We start from the raw sequence: 22,649 nt of genomic DNA on the forward strand, positions 1-22,649 counted from the left end.
CCCAAGGCTGCAGTTTCCACCACTATGACCTCAAGAGACCTTTCCTTCTCTATAGCAGACAGACACCCCCTTCCCAGGAATGCTGTGGTGGTTTGAATGAGAATGGCCTCCGTAGGCTTGCCTGTTTGAATACTTGGTGGGACTGTTTGGGAAGGATTAGGAGAGTGTCAGTAAAGGTGGGTTCTGAGGTTCCAAAAGACTCACACCATTCCCTGTCTCTGTCTCTCACTGTCTGTCTCTCTGTATGTGTCTGTCTCTGTCTCTTATCTCTCTATCTCTGTCTCTGTCTGTCTCTATCTCTGTCTCTCTGTCCATCATCCCATCTTTCTCTCTGTTCATCTGTCCTGTCTCTGTCATGTCTCTCTTGTCTGCCTTTCTCCTCTCTGTCTCATTTCTTTCATCTCTGTTTTCTCTCTGTGCCCATCCTGTCTCTCTATCATCTGTTCTCTCTCATCTCTATCTGTCCCATGTCTGTCTCATCTCTGTCTGCCTCTGCCTCTCTGTCTATGTATCTGTGTCTCTGCCTCTTTGTGTCTTTCCTTCTCTGTGTCTCTGTCTCTGCATCTGTGTCTCTCTGTGTCTCCCTCTGTCTCTTTCTCTGTCTCTCTGTCTCTTTCTCTGTCTCTCTGTCTCTCTGTCTCTGTCTCTATCTGTCTGTCTCTCTCTCTCTCTCTCCCTCCCTCTCCTCCCTCCCTCCCTTCCTGCTTGTAGATCAAGATGTGATCTCAGTCATTGTTCCTGCTGTCTGTCATCATGCCTTCAGTCTGCCATGGTAGATTTCAATGCTCTGAACTATAAGGCCAGTCAATCTTTCTTTAAAGTTGTCTTGGTCATGATGCCTTATCACAGCTATAGAAAACAAACTGATACAAACCCTGAGGGCTTTCTTGGCTTATCTCCCATCAAGCCCTGCACAGAAGCACCTTCTCTCAGAAGGAAACCCCTCCTCGTCACCCTTACAGGTCAGGCACTAGGAAACTAACCTGTGTCAAGCCCGGAGAGAGAGCAATGGAAGAACCAAGCTGCTTCACAAAGGAGTTTCTCTGGAAAGCTTGAATGTCAGTCAGTTTATCACTCATGGTCAGGCAGAACGGAGCACAGGAGGAGAGGGGGTAAGACAGCAGGTTCTGGAGTTGGGAGCTAAGGGTAAGGAATATCTGGGCAAGGGTCAGCAAGTTGGGATACTCTGCATAGGGATACCTACAAGGTATGGTTTAACCCCAGACTCAAGCCACGGTGGATGATAGAGGCCACACTCCAGACAATGTCCGGGCAGGACCTGACCATGTGTCCTCCGGACCTATTGGCTTCAGGTTCAAATTTGACCCTGACGAAACCTTTCCCCACTTTCAGTCCACACATGGAGGAAGCTTTGGGAGCCACCTCAGCTCCAGCTCCCTTCCTCACTCCCCTGGAAGGGAAGTGGGATAAGAGAGGTCTCACTGCCCTCCTCACTGGGCAGCTCTGGCTCAGCCTCAGAGAACAGCTAAGCTGAGCACAGATGTGAGGATGCCCATGATGCTGGTGACATCAGGCTGGGCATCCAGAATTCAGACAGCCTCCTTCTGTGGAACAGTAGTTGTCACGCCTCCCACTCAGGACGCAGTGGGTTGGGAGAACTCCCCTGGTTCCCAGGACACTGCACTGCTGACCAGACCCTGTAACTTCACAAAGGGCCTGAGTTTTAGCAGTCATACTGACTAGACCGTGAGATGCTCAGGAATTTTTCTGAGTGTTTCTTTGAGGGCATTGAAAGTGCATCACTGACTCTCCTGGGTCTCAGGCCTTCAGACCTAAGCTACAGCTGAAACATCAACTAATTACCCAGGGTCTCCGGCCGGCCTACTCACCCTGCAGATACTGATACTCAACGTTCTCTGCAAGTGTTTGAGCTAATTTCTTAAACCCACAGCCACTATCAGCAGTTTCTCTGGAGAACCCCAGGGAACCCAGTAACTCAAAGAGGGCTACTGATCCAGTGCCGACTGGTTTCTCTGCACAGTCAGGATAAGGACACAGGGACTCACACCCAAGCCTGGAAGTCCCCTTCCCACTCACTGCGATGGAGACACTCACTTGTGAATGTATGAACACTTCCCCTTCCTCAAACCGCTTCAGCCAAGGCACAGCCCCTGAGTGGAACAAGCACACGCGGGATGCCAGTATAGCTGGCTTGGCAGCCAGCAGGAAGACTCATGTCTAATTCAAAGCCCAAAAGAACTGTGTTCAAAACCTAACTCTCCTACAAACAAGTTACTTGGTCTTGACAGCTGACTTCACCAGGCCTCAATGAACCCCTTGTAAAATGGGAGTGGTACAGCAGTAGGGTATACTGTAAAATACCAAGATGGGCCTAGTTCATTAATAATAACTCGGGGGGTGATGTCAATGCTCCCCCTATACCCTCCCCTTTCCTGCCTCTTCAGAACACTGATACCAAAGAAAGAGACCACTCAGCCAGTACCCGCAGCCATGGATCACTGATAATATCCTACCCATTCCAATCCTTCAAGAAGTGCTTGGCAAGCCAGCAGGGCCCCTCCTGGCCATCCTCAATGCCTTCTGGCCAAGCACACTCATTTCCACACACTCATCCCCAAACCACACCAGCCTCTTGAGGTTTACCAAAAGTAAGATAATCTGGAGGCCACAGACTCACTGGAGATCCTTAGAGTGTAACACCCCTGCCAGGTTCTGCAGTTGAAACTTAGAGATATAATCAGTTGGTAGCCAAGCCGGACACAGGTCTAGGAAGCTCAAATCTGGAGTCCTTTGAGCCGGCTTTGAAGGAGAAGGGGCAGCACTGGGCTGGGCAGCGGGAGTAAGGCAAGAGCCAGGGCCTGTTAGATATGCAAATTCTCAGATTCCACCCCAGACCAATGAAGCCCAAGTGTGTGGGAGGGGCCCAGCCACCTGCATCGAAAATAACCACTGCCTGGAATCACCAGCTCTCAAACCTGATGCCCCTTCAAATCACCTGCGAGGCTCTGAAACATTCCAGTTCTTTTTTTTTTTTTAAAGATTTATTTATTTATTTTATGTATGTGAGTACACCGTTGCTGTCTTCAGACACACCAGAAGAGGGCATCAGATCTCATTACGGATGGTTGTGAGCCACCATGTGGTTGCTGGGATTTGAACTCAGGACCTCTGGAAGAGCAGTCAGTGCTCTAACCACTGAGCCATCTCTCCAGCCCCAACATTCCAGTTCTAAATGTTAACTGGGTTGGCCTGTGCTCGATCTATGCTGTTGAGAAGCACCCCAGGCTAATTCTGCTCACCTGAGTCTTCCGCCCTCCACATGTTCAAAGAACTAAGTTAGAAAGTCTCCTACCGGGGCTCAGGTCTGCGTGTGTGTGTGTGTGTGTGTGTGTGTGTGTGTGTGTGTGTGTGTGTGACCAGGGCTCAGGTCTGTCTGTGTGTGTGTGACCAGGGCTCAGGTCTCTGTGTGTGTGTGTGTGTGTGTGGCAGCTCCCAGAGTTAGGGGCAATGGCTCAGGCTGTAAAGGCACACACTGCCAAGACTGACTGAGTTCAATCCCCAGGACTCAGGCAGTGGAAGGACCAAACTGACTATTGCAAACTGCCTATTGACCTGACCTCCACATGTACAGCATGGCACAGCCCCCCCACCCCCAAAAAAATCCCCACACACGCTAAATGTCAAAATATATTTTTAAAATATTAAGGCAGTTCCTATGGCTTCATCTCACTGTCTTACTACTGGCCCCGGGCTGGCAGATCTGTGCATCTCTGGAGTGGTCCAACCTGGGACCTGTGTGCTATACTCACAAGGCCCCATGGAAACCTTCTACCTTAGCTTCCTCACTGCAATATGATGCCAACTCCTAGGAAAAGGACTCCAGCGTGTCCTCTAGTCAGCTCTGGGATGGTGTATAGATCTATGTGGATGACACTGAAGCCCGTTAGCCATCCAGCGGCCGTCTTTGTCAGCCGGATCCCAACTTCCTCTTCTAGCCTCCGCTGTCTGTTTAGCAAGGATCTATGTTTGCAATGTACAAAAAAGCTTGACTCAAGCCACTTCCTATGGAAAGTAAGTGACGAGGTAAAGGCTGTTACTGTGTCTCCATTAGCAGAGTGCTTGCCCAGCATGCTTAAAGCCCTGAGTTCAATCCCCCGCACCGCATAAAACCGGGTGTGTTGGCGTGTGCCTGTCTGTAATTGCAGTTGAGAGCAAGAGGATCAGAAGTTCAAGGTCATCCTTAGTTGTACATCCTGGGCTGCGTGAGGCTCTGTCAGAGGGTGAGATGGAGAGCAGAGATGGAGACATGGCTCAGCTGTGAAGAGCTCTGGCTGCTCTTCCAGGGGACCCAGGTTCAATTCCCAGGACCCACACAGTAACTCAATACTCTGTAATTTCAACTCTAGGAGATCTGACACCCACTTCTGGCCTCCAAGGGTACCAGGCAAGCTCGTGGAACACAGATACAAATTAGGCAAAACACCCCTATGCAATTAAAATAGGACACTTTTAAAAGGAAGGAAGGAAGGAGGGAGGGAGGGAGGAAGGAAGGAGGGAGGGAGGGAGAAAGGGAAAGAGAGAGGGAAGGAGGGAAGGAAGGAGGGAAGAAGGGAAAGAAGGAGGGAAGGAAGGAGGGAAGGAAGAAAGGAAAGGAAGGAAGGAGGCAAGGAGGGAAGGAGAAAAGGAAAGAAGGAAGGGGAGGTGAGGAAGGGAGGGAGGGAGGAAGGGAGGGAGGGAGGAAGGGAGGGAGGAAGGAAGGAAGGAAGCAAACATGATGGGCTCTTCATCTACACCCTGTCTCCCAGGATATCATTCCTCTGTTCTTGATGCTGGCTGGGTGAGTTCTCTCTTACCAGCAGGTTTGCTCTATGAGGTGACCTGCTGGCCACCAACATCCTCAGGCTCACGTCCTATCAGCTGAGCAACCCTGGGAGAGTCTGGCCCCACAGGACACACCCAAGTTTTATTTTCACTGGCTTGGCTTGGATGCCCTGTCTGTCTCTAACCCAGTCAGCTGCTGTCCAGAGGACTCTGATGAGCCAGATGGCCTGGGACATATGCCACCTCTCCCCAGTGGGGTAAGGAGGGGGATTCTAGAGGGAAATTAAGGAGCATTGCGAGACAGGAGGATGAGAACCGTGTACTAACACCCTGTACATGTAATCACAAGAATGCCAGGCCCAGTCCCTGCTTCAGTAGGTCCGGCCAGCAGTGCCTTCTCCTCAGGCATGACAGTCACTGCCATGCTTTTCTACCCTCCCCAGCACTGAGTGCACAACAGAGAGAGGAGAGGAGCTGGAGAGATGGCTCAGCAGTTAAGAGCCCGAGCTGCTCTTCCAGAGGACCTGGATTCAATCCCTAACACCCAAAGGGTGGCTCACAACTGTGTGTTATCCAGTTCCCAGAGATCTGATACCCTCATCCGGCCTCTGCAGGCACCAGATGCACATGTGGTAGGTACATAGACATACACGCAGGCAAGACACTCACACGCACAAAATAAATAAATTTCCTCTGAAAATAATATAGTGGGGACTGTCCATGGAGTCACACACGTGTAATCTCCACACTCATGAGGCTAAGACGTAGCCCGAGCTACGTAATGAGATCGGATCCTTTGGGGCGAGAGTAGAGCTGGGGTGGAGAAGACAGGCAGGTGGCTCAGCAGGGAACGCACTAACCACTACTGGACTGTACATTCTTAAATAGTTAAAATGGTAAGTTTTACCTTGTGTTTATTCGATAGTAATAATGGTGTAACGAAGTAAATACTGGAGCTGGAGAAATTAGAAAAAGCAGCCACTATCAGAAGGTCCCCAAAATAAACTTGATCTTGGAATCCCATAGTATGGGCCGTGGGTTAGGAACCGGTTTATCCTGCACGTTAAGGAGAATGCTGCCAGAGTCACGTCACGGATGCATAAGTACATGAGTAATGTCGTCACAGCTGTGATTGTCACCCTTCTGTATGTGGCTAACGTGTCATGCTGTAGCTCATTAAATCTCAGAGCCATTCTGAAAACAAGACTCGGTTTGCATCCAATGGCCGCCAGCAAACTTTTGCCCTCTTTCGTGGGGGAGACACAGAATAAAGCCGATAGTCCGTCTGGTGATTCCAGGCACCTCGGATTCTGTGCAATGCTATGACTAAAAAAGAATGGCTTGTTCTGCCGCTCTTGGCCCAGTTCAGGGAGTGAGCCTGAGCTCCGATCTGCACGGCACAGAGCACAGGGACACATCGAGGGTAAAACGCAATCCTGTGGATCCTTCCTGGCAGCGAGCCGGCTGCCCTGGCCATTTCTAGTTCATTAAATCCAACCCCTGCCCACCAAGGGCCTGTGCAGCTGGCCAGGACATATCTAGAAAAGAAATTGGTTTCTCAGATGCTCAGGGTTTGCAGAGGAAGGAAAATGTGTTTACTCTGCGAGCCCTTCACCTGCACTTAGGAGATGCCTGTCGTGCTGATGGCCAAGCAATAGCTCAAGGCCCTCAAGAGCCCCTAGAGCTGGACAAGAGCCCATCTCTCTCAAGGGAGAGAGCGAGAGCAGTCAGCAGTTACCTCAGAACTGGTCTGTTTCTGTTGTGAGGGAGTGCTATTGACTTAAGGAGCCTGGGTGTCTTCCCAGTCACCCTGGGTTTTCTAAAATGACACTTACACCCCTTACCCTGGCCGTGTACATGAGGAGATGCTGGGAGGGACTGAGGCAGGGTTGGGCAGCTCACCTGGCTCAGACCCAGGAGCCAATGGCCAAGTATCACTCCCAGGCAGCGGCTTACAGTACTAGCAGGAATTGGATGGTACCGGGCACGATGACACTCCAGTAATCCCAGCAGCACTGGAACGACTGGGGCAGGAGAATCATCAGAAGAGTCGAGGGATGTAGCTAGACTCCGGCTCAAAAAAAGAAGAAAAAATCTAACTAGACATTTAGTCAATGTCCTTGCTTGAGACTTAAGACATGAAACAACAAATTCCAGGACTTCCTAGAATCCTCTGTGAGCTGTGAGAAAGCTGTCAAGAACCACTTGCCTCCCTAGGGCAAATCAATGTGACAGCTACACCTGCCAGCCCTTCTCTCCCCCAGCCTCTAAAATAGCTGAGGAGTTAGAAACCCTCCAGGGTAGCCATAATGTTTTGCAGGCTGTGACAAGTTTACCCTTGGGTTATTCAAATGCTGCTTTCTCCGGCCTCACATCTTGTTTCAATCTGGACATGACATTGTAACGTTTATACTAAGAATTGCTGGTCTCAAGTTTGTGTAAACAGTTCTTACCATTTTTTCTCTGCCTTGTCCATAAACACTGATCACCCAATGGCTGGGAAGAATAGAGAATAGGGTGGGACGTCTGCTAGCCCGAGGAAGGAGAGAACAGTCAGATCCACAGGGAGGACAGAGGAATTGGAACCATGAAGAAGAGGTCTGAAGAACCAGATTAACAATAATATGCAAGTATCATGGGGTGGGGTTGGGAGGTAGCCAGATTAGCATAGACTTTTAAGATACATCACTTAACTGCTCAGCTTTTGAGGTGCAGTCTTAAATGAATCTTGGTTTATTTATAAAGTTACTTGGGATAAGCAAGAGGTAAATAAATACAGCTGCCAGATTAATTCACTATTTACATTTATATTAAGTATAATTCATTTTCATTCCAGTGCTGGGGAGATGGCTCAGTGGATAAAAGCGCATGCCACTCAGGCATAAACTCTTGAGTTTGAGTCAACAGAACCCATTTATAGATGCTTGTATTACAAGTGCTCATTATGTCCCCCAAAAAAACTGTTTGTACAAGGGGGTCTGCACACGTAGCTTCTGGGAACCTGCTCCCAGTTGGTTCTGATTGGTAAATAAAGATCCCAGCAGCCAATGGCTGGGAAAGGCAGACAGAAGCAGGACCTTAGGATTTCCTGGGCTTGGGACTGGGAGGAGAGGAGAAGGGAGAGCTGCTATACTTGAGGAGCGTGTGGAAAGAGGAGAGACACAGAGGCTGCCATGGGGTAGAGAAGCAAGGAGAGCACCCTGGGATCTGGGCCAAGAAAGCATAGCCCAGAGGGCTGCACCAACGGGTCTGGAGCAGCTGAGATGGAGTTGATAAGTAGCAACTCGGAATTATCAGCAGGAGGTAGAGTCTAGCAGCACAGAGGCTCGACAGTTACCCAGCCACTGAGCTGCTTAAGGCATATTAAAATATAAAGGCTGTGTGGATGTCTTTCATTCAGGAACATAAACCACTGAGATGGGAAGCAACCCCGCACCGGAATTTATTAATTAATACTTAATACTATATCCATTAAAAGACACATGCATGACAGTATGTGTGTAATGCCAATGTTCTTACTGCAAGATGGGAAGCAAAGGCAGGAGGATTTCCTAGTGAGCTCTGGCTAGCCAGCCTGGAGTGCCCCATGATGATTGGCAAAGAGATCTGGTTTCAAACAAGATGGATGCAAAGGTTGTCACTATAGGCCATGGCCATGCCCATGCCTACTCTGGCGGACTCTGCACTGACCACACAGAATTCTCTATCTTGGGTGGACCATTAAAGGTGCCATGTCCCACAGATAGCAAGACAGCTTGGCTGCCAATCAAGCTTGAGGAGCCCCACCCCACATCCAATGAGACCCTAACAAGTCATCTCCTTTTCTTCATATACTAATTAATGCTGACAGTGATCTTGCTCAAATGTTCAGTCACCATTACAAGACAAGCCCAAGTGAGTAGACGGCTCCTCTTGTTTACTGATTCTCTCCCCGTACCCACGCCATACCTGCCTCTTGAATGTCTAGTGTTTGGCAAAGGAACCAAAACCTGAGCATAGTAAGCCCTGGGTGCCACCATGGAGGCATGGTCCAGGCACAACAGAATAACCTGGGCAGAAGCCAGGAGCAGGCTCTGACGGCTTCTTTTACCGACTATCTGCGAGTCACTGCAATCAAACAGAAGAACGCTGAGCACAAAAGGAGCCACTGTGCCGGCCTTGCCCTTCTGCCTCTTTATCCGAGAGCCACGTTGCATGCGGCTGTTTCTGATGCAGAGGTTCTCGTGAGCTCTACAAGGAGCAGGAGTTTTGAGGCCTGATGATTGCTCATCTCTGCACCGTGTTATTTCTACTCTGAAGAGAAACCAGCTAAGCTTCAAAGTCAGACACACCTCCAGATGTGTAGGGAAAACTCAGTGGGAAGATATGTCCATGCATCAACATGGAGCCACATGGATGACCTTGATGCATAGATACTCACTTCTTTTTTAAAGATTTATATATACTTATGGATGTGAGGGCTCCATCTGCACGCATACCTAAAGGCCAGAAGAGGCATCATGTCCTATTAGACATGGCTGTGAGCCACCATGTGGTTGCTGGGAAGTGAACTCAGGACCTCTGGAGGAGCAGCCAGTGCTCCTAACCTCTGAGCCATCTCTCCAGCTCCTACACAAACATCTTTTAAAGCTAGAAATGTTTGGCTACTTGTTGCCACGGTGACACATACTCCCTAGGATGGGACTGAAAAGTGCAGCAACTGAAGAAAGTGCACAGCTGGGTTGCTGAGGTCTTAGGCTCGCTGCCTCTGCCCTCGCTTGTCCACGACAATGAAAACACAGATAATAAATGTGGTCTTCGGAAAACAAATCTAGACCTCGTTCCCTGCCGAAAACCCATCCAAAGTTCCTCATAGTGGCCTGCTCAGCTCTGCTGACACAGACTGGTCACTGTCACTTTGACCTCCTCAGGAGCTTCAGCCAGCCAAGAACTTTCTCTCTTGGGCCATCTGTCTGTCCATGCTCCCCAGCACAGTCAGCCTAAGGCCACGCCCACTCCCTTGGGCCCACCTCCCCACTCCTGACAGAGTGGGTCAGCTTGGGTATTCCCTCCGAGGATGCCAGCCACTTACTTCTTGCTACCACCCTCATCTCCTCTTGGCTTTTCACCTTCTGCCTGCCCCCACTTCGCCAAGAACGCTTTTTTTTTTTTTTAAAGATATATTTAGTTTTAGTTATGTGAATACACTGTTGCTATCTTCAGACACACCAGAAGAGGGCATCAGATCCCATTACAGATGGCTGTGAGCCACCATGTGGTTGCTGGGAATTGAACTCAGGACCTCTAGAAGAGCAGTCAGTGCTCTTAACCGCTGAGCCATCTCTCCAGCCCCCTGAGAACGCTTTCAAAGCAAACCCTTTCTGTTAGTTTACACTTGGAACCCACTGCCTAGTACTTGCTCAGAAAACATGTTCTTGACTTCACTGCTGCCATTTCCCCTCTAGGGAAAGAGGAGGAGACCAGGCAGTTCTTCCTAATAACCCAAAGGTAGGAAGGAGTGTAGGTTGATGTCATTCTGCGTGTGAAGGCAGGCACAGGATAGAACGAGGCCTGTCATTGGACAAGAAGGAAGGATGGGCGGGAGAAAGTTTTAGAGAGGCAGAGGAGACTGGAGAGAGGAGGAGCAGCCGAGAGAGCATGGAGGTGGATGTTAAGATTTCTTTTTGCACATTTACAGGTTGCTATGACTATTCTTAAGGGATGGATGTGTACAGGATTTTGTGTGTCTAGATAAACAAATTATATCTTATCCAGGTGGGCGGTTTATATTCTTACCAATTGGTTGTGACTTTATTGTGTGAATGTATTGTACATTGAGTATTTAACATATAAATCTGGTTGTTGGGTTACAGTTTGGTGAGTCTTGATATTACCGGGTAGCTGGGACCAGAGTTCCTGACTGGCCAGAACTGGTCAGGGTGACTAGCAATGGGAATGGAGAGACCGCTGAACCAGAAGATAGCTAGGCTAACATGGCATGGTGCCTCACTGAAGCCAGCCACCCCCGAGATAAATTAATGTTAGTTCTATATGGCCCTCACAGAACCAATGCCAGGGACTGACCACTGAGGTCTGAGAGTACCAGGGGCCCAGTGTGGAGCGGTGACACGAGGGAACCAGTCGTGCCCCTTTTAAATTATACCTTAACAAAGGAGCATCCTCTAGGTGAGGGTACCAGGAACCCAGGTAGCTCACCCTTGCTGAAGAGACAGAGGATTCCTGCCATGTGGTCCCAGTTCAGGGAGAGTCCCTCTGTTGTACCCTGAGATGATCCTTTCTCTGGTGGCCCTGCTCCCTAAGCGGAGGCCAAAGCAGAGCTCACACCTGGGTTAAACTCCCTACTCAATCCTGAAGCAGTTTTCATCTTAGTAATTATAATGACTGACAGTTATCACCACGTCCTCCATCCAGAATTTGGGCTGGATAGCAGCTGTGTCAGCAGCGTCACATTTAAGCCCTAGAGTGTCCCTTTGAAGTTGGGGTTTGGGGATGGACGCTAAGGTTCTCCGAGATTCGCAAGAGTGTCTGGGGCTCCGGAATCCAGAAGGCTTGTTCTGCACTGGTGTTCCACCCTGCCTCTTTCTTCTCCGGCATAATTGCTCTCCCTTTCTGCCTAGCCTCCTGGCTCCCCATCAAGCAGAGAGAAGCCTGGAGGCCTATCAGGAGGGCCAGGGATTAATTAAGGATGAAGGGTAGGGATCACAGCTGAAGAACTGGGTGGTTGACCTCACTGAGAGATTTATAACTCCATGGGAGAGTCTGGGGCTGACTTAGGAAGATTAAGAGAATTGCTAAGCAAACTGGAAAACTGTCATGTAAATGCCGACACCATTAGGTCATTAATGCAGCTGTCAAGGCAGAGACATCTTGAAATCTTGCTGGCTTAACGGAAAGGTTACATCTCGTTCACGTCAAGCTTGGGAATGCTGGGGAAATAGCCCCAAACCCCAGTGCCTAACACAAGCTTCCCTCACACCAGAACACTCCCATAGGGCTGAAAGAGTAACAGAGCGGGACCCTACTGAGGCACTCAAGAGCACGCCTCAGGGCATGTGGCATCCAGGGCTGGGTGTGCCTGCCTTCGTACACTGCGGCATGCAGAACCACACTGAAGCATAGCCCTCTCTGTGCCCAAAAGGCAGAAAGCACATCCTGGTACCCCACCACCTCAGGGGTTACAGAGAGGCCGGGGAGAGCTGCGGATTAACCAGGTTGGGAGAATCAGGACTTTGCCACTAGCCAAAAGCTTTCCATCAGATTCAAGTATGGGGCCCTGGTCTGTGACCTGGAGTCTGAAGCCATGGTAACTGGACATGGGTCATTACTTCTAAGCAGAATAAAAGGGGGCAGGATGTCGCGGGATCAAACATCCCTGCTGCAAGTAGGATCTTACCAGGCAAGCTCTATGGATTGCAAAGCAATGGCCCATTGAAAACAGAAGCAGTTTAGAAACCACAGGAGAACTCTCTTTGGAGGCCGGCCAAATTCCTTCAAACCCAACTTCCTGTTCGGCTCTGTGACCCCAGGACACTCTCGGTGAGCAGCTTCATGTGTCTGCTTCAGCTGGAGAAACATCTCCACTGTCCAGTTAGAGGATTCCTCCTAGATATCTCTCCATGCTTGGATATGCAAAGGCTATCAAACTTGCCTGAGGCCTCTGAGACAAGGAAGAGGAGCTCTTTTCTATAGGTAATGACTCCCCATGCGGAACTGTCAGTGTCTTAGAGAAATCAGGCAACCCCAATGGCAATCACCATGCAACATGTGTAGCGAGAGCTTGCTCAAGTAGTTTTCATTGTTTTGCTACCTCAGAGCATCTGAGTAACTCAAAGAGACAGAAATTGTCACCCCAGTTCACCAAAGTCAGAGGGAACTAACAAAAGACACATTAATGTCTGCAGATATAGGTCCAATAGCTAACAAGGGAAGGAACCAGCAGTCTGATGCCACCTAACCAGCCTTGGGAGTTTTACAAAATTCAACCTTGAAGCCAGACATGGTGACACATGACTATAACCCCAGCACTCAGGACACCAAGGCAGGGGGATCAAGAGTTCCAGGCCAGCCCACCACACAGCAAAACTACTTCAGAGAGAGAGAGAGAGAGAGAGAGAGAGAGAGAGAGAGAGAGAGAGAGAATAGTATCCTCAAATTTTAGCCATAGTCATAGGTCTACCACGCAGTACACACATGACATAAAAAAGATCATTTCCTATCTTTGAGCTTCATTTCCTCCAAAACTAGGGTAAGTAGCAGTAGCACCTCTCTCTTGGTTATGAAGGATTAGGTAGAGGGCTCTCTGTGATTCTCTCAGCATAGGCATGATATAAGTTCAGTGAGCAAAAGGTTCCCTTACCTTCTGTCTTAGTCAGAGTTTCTAATCCTGCACAAACATCATGACCAAGAAGCAAGTTGGGGAGGAAAGGGTTTATTCAGCTTACACTTCCACATTGCTGTCCATCACCAAAGGAAGTCAGGACGGGAACCCAAGGAGGTCAGGAAGCAGGAGCTGATGCAGAGGCCATGGAGGGATGTTACTTACTGGCTTGCTTCCCCTGACTTGCTCAGCTTGCTCTCTTATAGAACCCAAGACCACCAGTCCAGAGATGGCACCACCCACAATGATCACTAGTTGAGAAAATGCCTTACAGCTGGGTCTCATGGAGGCATTTCCTCAACTGAGGCTCCATTTCTGTGATAACTCCAGCTTGTGTCAAGTTGACCCACAAAACCAGCCAGTACATCTTCCCTGTGTGGAAACGGGGAGTGGAGTGAGGTAACCTTCAAGGGAGCAGGAAGGGGAGACAATGACAGCAATTCCAGTACGGAGGGGACTCCTGAGGCCTACTGAGAACACAAGGACATTGCTTGAACAAGACCTCCAACCACCTCGTGCAGCCAGGCATGGTGCTGCACATTTTTTAATCCAAGCACTTGGGAGGCAGTGGCAGGAGGATCTCTGCGAGTTCAAGGCCAGCCTGGTTTACCGATTGAGTTCCAGGACAGCCAGAGCTACATCGAGAAGCCCTATCTTAAAAAAAATAATAATAAAATAAAATAAATATGAATGAATCTCTCAGCAGGCATTCAGTTTGCGTAGTACTCATATGAACAGCAAGACTGATTGACCCCAGGAAGCTTGGGGTGGCATCCTGCAAGGTTTGCCTGATGCCTTAAAGGAATCTGGGAGGGTCTCAAAGTTAAAGAGGGTTGCAGTCATCATGCCATCTTCTGCAGGGGACATTTGAAAGGCATTTGTTGAGTGAATGACAGACAGAAGAGTTGAAGAAAATGAACGTACAATTCCAGACAAGAGTGGTGAGCCATCCAAACTAAGGAAGGGCTGTGGAGAGAAAGGAAGCCCCTGACTGAACAAGGTTCTCCTCAGTCTGCCTCACAACCAGCTGGGTCACTCTGGACTGGTTGGCCCCCGATAGCCAATTGGTTAAATGGTTGCTTTTCAACTCTCCTGTGTGTGAGTCACACCAAGGCAGAAAGCAAGGAGGCGCCCAAGGCAGGCAGGTGCCTCAGCTTGCTACCACACATCAACCACTCTTCACCCCAGAACAGAGTTTGGTGAAGTTGGCCTTTTCACACCATGAAAGCTCAGAGCAGGGCCTTCTTCCCCCACCCCCACCCCCTGCCCCCTTCCCTTGTCTCACCCTGCTCCTTCACCTCCCCTCTCCTCTGGCCCCACCCTCTTTCCTTCCTAGCCTTTCCTATCCTCTCCCTTTTCTCATTCCCTCCCTCTTCTGTCCCCAGCCCTTTCTGCCCCCCTTCCTCTCCCCCTCTTTTCCCCTTCCCTCCCCTCTAGATTTGGATCTAGTCCTGTTTCTCACTGTTTGAATCCCTGGCCTTCCCAGTCTGCCCGGGCCTGTGCCTAGCTTCACCTCTGTCTCTTCTCCCCACATCCTGAGTCATACCAGGTCGGAAGGCTCCTTTGAAGGCACCTCAGGGGGCGACTGGGACACACCTCCTGGCACAGCCTCACCCTGGCAGTGGAAAGCGCAAAGGAGGCACAGCTGTGTGTGCGGTGTGGGAAGCTGCTTGATCAAGAATGGTTCCCAGAATTAGCCACGTCTGCTTACCCACAGTTTACTGCTATAAACTGGACACCACTCGGCGTTCACACCCACGGATGTCCTTGGTCTCAATGGGCACAGGCCACAGCAAAAGCTGGCCACCTCCAGGTGCCCCATAATGACAGGTGACCTTGATAGCTATGAACCTGGGACTGGGGGTGTGCCCCAGTAGCAAAGTGTCTGCCAAGCAGGCAAGAGGCCTGGGGTTGTAGCATCAACACAGTATACACAAAGTTGGGGGCGGGGGATTCCATGGCTAAAATAAGATGAAGAACAAGTAAGCAAGAACCAAGCTAATTCTTTTAACCCAGAAACACACACACACACACGCACACGCGCATGCGCACGCACACGCACGCACACGCATACACACACATGCACACACACATTTTTCCCCTGCACCAAAGCCCAGTTCTCCCAGGAAATACCCAGTCATCTGACCTTTATGGTGGGGGTTGGAGTCAATTAAATCAACCCTTTCACAGGTTACCTCCCAATGTGGCTATCGATGCCTTTACATCCACGGCAGGACTCTGATAAACTCAGTCCCTCCACAACACTACATCAAAGGGGTCCCTTTCCAAGGTCCTCAGTACATCACCTCAGATCAACTTCACTCAGCGTGTGCCTCATCGTTTTAGAGTCTGGGATGCCCTGACGTCCCTGTTTTCACTCAAAATTTAACTCAGCAAGGAGATACGTCAGAAGGACAGAGTCACATTAGCCCTGTGTCTCCTCTCCCCGTTCCCTCACTAGGATAGATGGTCAAGGCTGGGTCCTGAGGCCTCCAGTGGAAGGTTCTCTCCCCACCCCGACCCCGACTAGCTCCCACATTTGTCCGATTTCATTCTTATGCACCCTGGAGCCATTTACCACTGTCTGTCAGCAAAACGCCCAAGTGGAGGGACAGACATGACCTGTGCGCTCTTGAGGTGAGCCCAGGCAGGTCACTGCTACACGAGTGTGAAGGCTTTGAGATGGAGGAACTTTAAAACATCTTCAAAACAAAACAATGCTTTTTTATGGAAATTAGTGAGGCATAGTGACACATGCCTCAAGTTATAATACTCGAAAGACAGAGGCAGGTGGATCTCGGTGAGTTAGATCCCAGCCTCGGCTACACCATAAGTTCTAGGACAGCCAGGGCTTGGTAGAGAGACCCCGTCTCAAAATCAAACACAAAACAAGCCTACAAACAAAGGAAAACAGAAAACAAACAAAGGAAAACCCTGAGAGTCATTAAACCTATGCTATAATGCCATCATGAGTGTCTTGACGCAGAAGAATCCTGTTTACCTTCTAGGTCGTGACCCTGGTACGGGGCACAGGCTGTACTTTTCTTTTTTAACAATCCTTATCCTTTGGGAAAACTCACACACACACACACACTCACACTCACACTCACACACACTCACTCACACTCACACACACTCGCTCACACTCACACACTCACACACACACTCACTCACACTCACACACACACTCTCACACACTCATACACACACACTCACTCACACTCACACACACTCTCACACACTCACTCACACTCACACATACACTCACACACTCTCACACACTCACACTCACACACTCACACACACACACACTCACTCACACTCACACAAAAGGTTGCATGGAAGGTGACATGATGTCAGACATTTGCTTTAAAATAAAATACAGAAGCCAGATAGTGTGTCATACTTATAACCCCAGTCCTAAGGAGGCTGAGGCAGGAGGATGATGGTTCCTGGCCAGCCTGGGATACACAAAAGTGAGAGGTGAATTTTCGTTTTCAATCAAGATAGAATAATAGAGAGCAGACATAGACCTGTGCCAGATCAACCAAAGACCGGTAAGTATAATAAGCGGAGTTGCTAAGCCAATGGATGCCACTGACAGCAGCCCCACCCACCCCCTGTGTCAGCCAATGGATGCCACTGACAGCAGCCCCACCCACCCCCTGTGTCAGCCAATGGATGCCACTGACAGTGCCACACCCCCCGAATCAGCCAATGGATGCCACTGACAGCCCCACCCCCACCTGCGTCACTCTAAAGGTTCCAGGCAGCAGTGATAAAGAGAACCCTGAGCAGAGAGGATATGCTGGGGGTCAAGGCCACAGCAGCCAAGTTCCCTATGACAGAGCTACACAGAACAAGGACCCCAGAGACAGACGTGAGCTGCCTCTTGACTTGCCCTGACCCTCCTTGCCACCTCAGCCTCACCTAGCGCACCAAAGCTGACACTCAGTCACACCTCACAGACACACATGGCTGATGGGTGTTCCCTACTGTCTACAGCACAAAGCACGGACTCCACACCTTTACATGGAAGGCTTCGCATGATCCTGATTCAGTCTGTGCTAACATTTCCCAATTCTTCATTTATGTCCTCTTTACGTTTGTTTATTTGTGTGTGTACATGTGTGTATATGAGTGTGATTGTGTGTGTGACTGTGTGTGAAACATATGGGACACCCACATTCACACACACACACACACACACACACACACACACACACACACACACAGGTCAGAGGACAGCTAGCAGAAGGTGGTGCTCTCCTTTACTGAGTGTTTCCAGGGATCAAACTCAGGCTGCAATCACCTTTGCCTGCCGAGGTATCTGGCAGGCTTAACCATCTCTTTCTTCGCCCTCCCCCACACCACAGGTCACACTCCAGCCAGTGTAAACACTTGCAGCTCTCTGAATTCACCAAGCTCACTCCTGCCTCCACACAGAAAGTTACTTCTACCAACTTCTTCCCTCTGCCCTTTTGTCTGACAGATTCTGCCCAGCTAGCTCCTTAAGGCAGCCTCCTCTGGGAAACTTCCTGACTACAGGGAACTGTACTGGGGAGCTTTCCTGAGGGCTCTCTTGTTCATGTTCTCCCCACACTACTTGAGAAGTATCTCGCCCCTCCCCCTCAAGGCAGTGAGCCCTAGGAAAGCAAAAACAAGATCCTAGTCACTGCCCAGCTTCCAGTACCTGGCACAAAGTAGACACTCAATAAACACTTGTCTGTCTATCAAAGCCCTAAATAAATAAATATAATACAGGCTGAGTTCTAGCAGCCAGCATTTGCTATCTGCTTTCCAAACCCATATCCTTGCATTGCCCTGTGATTCCTGGGGAGGTTGGAGATGTGCTTAGACTTTGGAAGATTGTCTTCACGCTGTGGTAATTATTTTTTAAGGGTTGCATCGCTGCCAATTCCCTAATGCATGTTTTCTAAAATGCCCACAGTCAAGAAATGCTGAGGCCGGTCTTACCTCAGAAATTCCTATTTAATGGTCAGAAGGAGAGCAGGGCTCTCTGGGGGTTGTAGTAAGGCTTATCATCGGACAAGGCTGAGCTGCACCCTCTGCAGTGTGGCTCCTAGTCACCCTTCAAAACCCAAGAGAAATGTTACCCCCTGAAAGACGCCTTCCCAAGACAGAACAGAATCCATCCCTCTCTTCCCTCCTTGAGGGTTCTAGAATGGCACTTGTCACCCTTCATCCCCGACGCTCAGCACAGCATCTAATGCCCTGAGATGCTCAAAGGACTCTGAATGAACAAATATGGGAATGAGCAAATCACCCTGGCTTAGGCTGAATGCTGGCCGGCACTGGCTAACAGTCCCAGGGAAGGAGGAGGAGTCTGTGTAATGAGCTGGAAAAGCTCTGCAGGCCTGAGGTCATTGCTGCAACCCCAGAAATTACATCAGAGCCAAAGCAAGGCATGACCATCAAATCTATCATAAATACACATCTCCTCGCACTTCGCTGGTTAGGCTTGGCGATGCATTATAAAAAATACTGAATAAACCATGAAACAATGTCCCAGGCGCCATGACTGAGGAGAGCTCTGGTGGCCATTTCCAAAAGCAGAAGCATGACTGTCCCCTGGGGCAGGGGCAAGTCCCTTTGCCCTAGCCTGGTTATGTGGGGAACACCCTGGACACTCAGGAGTGTTGGGTGCATAGAATATGATCTGTGGAACTCGGTGGCTAGACACACTCCCTCTTTATAATAGTAGAAATACAATGTGAATCACTTACATTGCTGTTAGTTTATCGTAGCCACCTTTAAAAAGTTAGAAGCAGCCAGGTATAGTCGTCTCCTTTAAGGTCTACTGTTGGATGATAAAGGATCACAGGTTACATTTATACATTTGTGTATACTCATAAATACACATATGTGCATGCATATACACATATAGTGTGTCTATGTGCATAACATAAATGTGTGCACCCATGTGTGTATCAATAATAATCAGGGGAAGAAGAGGCTATTGCTCGGAGAATAGGGCTGGGGAGTCATGGGTGATGTAATTATATTTTAATTAACATGTGTAAAAGCAAGGTGATGAGTAACAATGCTTCAGATGAAAGGCAGTTAAGGAAGGGGACAACTTTGAAGAACACAATGTCCTGGACCGAATGCTGGGAAAGCTAAAGTCGAAACTGAAGACAATGAGGAATACTTGCAAGGTGTCACAGAAAATGAACGGACATAAGAAGAGAAGTTTCCCAAGTACAGCTATCTGACCCTGTGTAACCTATTCATATAGAAAAAAATATACAGAGGAAAGGCGTGGGACCTTCCATGCAGAGATGTGACAGGGAACAGGACATCTTAATCTTTCTGTTTTACCAAAGGTCATTTTTTTTTAAATGCAGAGGCCATCAACGGGCAGCAGTGATGAAGGGAAACCTTGAAGCCAGCTCAGGCCTGTGCTCACTCACACAGAGGACTGTGGACACTTCCAAGTGCACCCCTCAGGAGGATCCCCGTGGAGACTGTGACTCGTCAGCCATGAAGCCTCACTTCTTCCAGTCCGAGTCCAGATGAGCAATTTGGAGTTTGTCCTAAGAGAACTGAACGGGCGCTGTGACTTCCTCCTAGTGATAGAGGCTGGGAAGGAGGGAGGGAGGACTCTGGGAGGGAAGCTGAGGATTTTCTGTTCAGGACACGCTGAACTCTCTGGGGGAAGAGTTGAACACAAGGTCTTGAGACAGTTGCTGTTCCCTGGTAAATTCTTTGGGCCAAGATTATGGAATAAGGAGTAAATAGACCACACTTTTCCCTGGACAGCAAATGACAATCATACCTTGGAATAACTGCCAGAAAGTCCTGTGTTCTAGCCAGTGACTGCGGTACATACATACATGTATACACATGCACATGCACATACATGAGTGTGCATACATGTGTATACAAACACACACGTGCACACACATACATGAGTGTGCATACACATGCACACAAACACAGGTACACATACACATACACAAGTGCACACACACACGACCCTGAAGACACACACAAGAGCATATGTGCACACACACACACACACACACACACACACACATACACAGGACTCTGAAGAAAGACACTTCTACTTGTCTCTTGTATGGCTGGTTGTCATCACATCCTCTGGTATTCAATATTGTTTATATTGGCAATTTGTCATGGTGACATTACGTTGAACTTTGTTTTACCACTACACCAAGATGTTAAGCGCGTTGGTTTGAACCACAGGGTTTTTGTATGTCTGGTAAGGTCATTGGATTTGATTTGGGAAGTGTCTTTTTCTTCAGAGAAACAGACAAGAGCTGGGAAACCAAGGAGAAACTTATCTGTGCATGTAAAGGGTTAAGAGCAAGAGGTGAGGAGGTTTGGTGTCTGTCAATAACAAAAACATTGATTAAGGACAACATTTCTTCTGGCAAAAAAAAAAAAATAGGGTATTGCATGCCTTTAATTCCAGCACTGGAGAGGCAGAGGCAGGCGGATGTCTGAGTTTGAGGCCAGCCTGGGTTACACAGTGAGTTCCTGGACAGCTAGGGCTACAGAGAGAAACTCTGTCTCAATAACAAAATAAAACAAAACAAAAAACAAACAAAAAAAAAGTTAAAAAAAGCAGTTTGTAGGATTCATTGTAAAAACATTTTGCAAAACCCAGTATATCAAGAATATCATTTCAATATGTAATCAGTATAAGAACTAATAGATTTTAGCTTTTCCCTGCCCCAAGCTTTTATGATTTTTATACTCAGAATGCATCTTCAGATGCTTGGCAGGCCCTTGGTTGATGGCTCCCATGTCAGACAGCGCCGCATTAGAAGGTGCTAGCCTGGGCTGAGATGACCTTCCCCTTCTCAATACAGCCAGAGTGAAGGTAGCTTCATGGCTGGCCACAGCGGCTGCTTCTCCTGCTTCTTCACATCCCTTCTGAACCTACCCCAGCCCAAGATGGCCTCCTGGATAGGGCAGTGAGGAGGAGGTCGGTTCCTCCAGGGTCTCTAACAGTATTCCATGCCTAACTGCTAGAGAGCATATGTTGGGTCTCCAGATTTGCAGATTTTTACAGACTGTTGAAAGGTGGGGTGTGTTTACCTGCCTAGTCCACTGTAACCACAGACCTTGAGGAGGGATCTGGCTTGGAGTAGGACACTTAGTTTCCTCAAGGTTTTGATAGCTGGAAAAACAAAGTGCCCCAGGAATGGCATGTTCTTCTGAACATCCCTCTATGACTTGTAGATGGTGGCCTCTCCCTGTGTCTTTGTGTGTTTTTTCCTGTGTATGTGTTGTTTCTCTTATTACAAAGAATTGGATTGACTTGGGGTCTCTGGAACAACCACATTTTAACTTAGGTACTTCTCTAAAGGCCCGCTCTTGAGGCTACAGAGATGGCTCTGTGGTTAAGAGCACTGGCTTGGGGCTGGGGATTTAGCTCAGTGGTAGAGCGCTTACCTAGGAAGCACAAGGCCCTGGGTTCAGTCCCCAGCTCCGAAAAAAAAGAACCAAAAAAAAAAAAAAAAAAAAAAAAGAGCACTGGCTGCTCTTGTTGGGCATCTAAGTTCTGTCCCCAGTGCCAGCATAGCAGTTTACAATTGTCTCTAACTCCCAATCCAAGGGATCTGATGAGCTTTTCCGACCTCAGCGGCTACTGCACATGTGATGCAGTTACATACATGCAGACAAAACACTGAGTCAAGTACAGTGGTGTCTCTCTGTAACCCCAGTACTCAGGAGACAGAGGCAGATGGAGCTCTGTGAGTTCCTGGCTGGCCTGTTTTACATAACAAGGTCCTGAGCCAGACCGGGCTACACAGTGAGAGTCTATCTCAAAAGAAAAAAATAAAGGAGAGAAGAAAGAAAGGGAGGGAGGGAGGGAGGAAGGGAGGGAGGGAGGAAGGGAGGGAGGGAGGGAGGGAGGGAAGGAGGGAGGGAGGAAGGAGAAAAAGAGCATTCATATATATAAAATAAATCCTTTAAAACCTTCCATGTGTAGCCACACTGAAGTAGCTACTAGAGCTTGGAACTCCAACATAAGACCTTGGAGAGGACCTAGTTCAGTTTGGGATGGAAGAGAAGCACCGGAAACCAGGTAAGCTCACAAAGAAAGCTCTTCTGTGAGTCCCTGGAACCCCAGCATGTCAGGCGTGGTGGAGATCTGAATATTAACATAAAAAAAATCTCAAATAAAACCAGCAGCCACGTAATGAGGGTGACGTGACTACAGCCCTTGACTCATTCACTGCGGTATGTAGAAGTGTCTCTCACTGGCCCACTAGGCTTGACACCAGTGCCTCCTCTGGGGTGATGCGTACCAACCTCATACGTGGCTTCTGATTTGGATTAAAGGCTCTATTGGATCCATCTCATCGGTCTCTTCCATTTCCTTCCTCTCAAGAAGTTGTTTCCAACGAAGATAGTTTATAAAAATTTGTATTTTTAAAGCTCCAAGGCAGACTTATCTTTCACAAGAATTCGA

The 22,649-nt window shown here is 48.8% G+C and overlaps 1 long non-coding RNA gene across 1 annotated transcript; it reads right to left on the reverse strand.

Moving 5' to 3' along the window:
• Positions 1-5,702: 5,702 nt before the first annotated feature.
• On the reverse strand, positions 5,703-21,703 carry LOC148002998 (uncharacterized). The gene is made up of 5 exons (XR_015631871.1): positions 19,615-21,703; positions 18,928-19,001; positions 18,158-18,272; positions 6,706-6,877; positions 5,703-6,341 (listed from the first exon to the last, which is right to left on the reverse strand). It is a non-coding gene; the product is annotated as an uncharacterized LOC148002998 (long non-coding RNA).
• Positions 21,704-22,649: the final 946 nt, after the last annotated feature.

The sequence above is a fragment of the Rattus norvegicus genome, chromosome 10 (assembly GCF_021556685.1).
Source record: "Rattus norvegicus strain SHRSP/BbbUtx chromosome 10, alternate assembly SHRSP_T2T, whole genome shotgun sequence".
NCBI classification, from domain to species: Eukaryota; Metazoa; Chordata; class Mammalia; order Rodentia; family Muridae; genus Rattus; species Rattus norvegicus.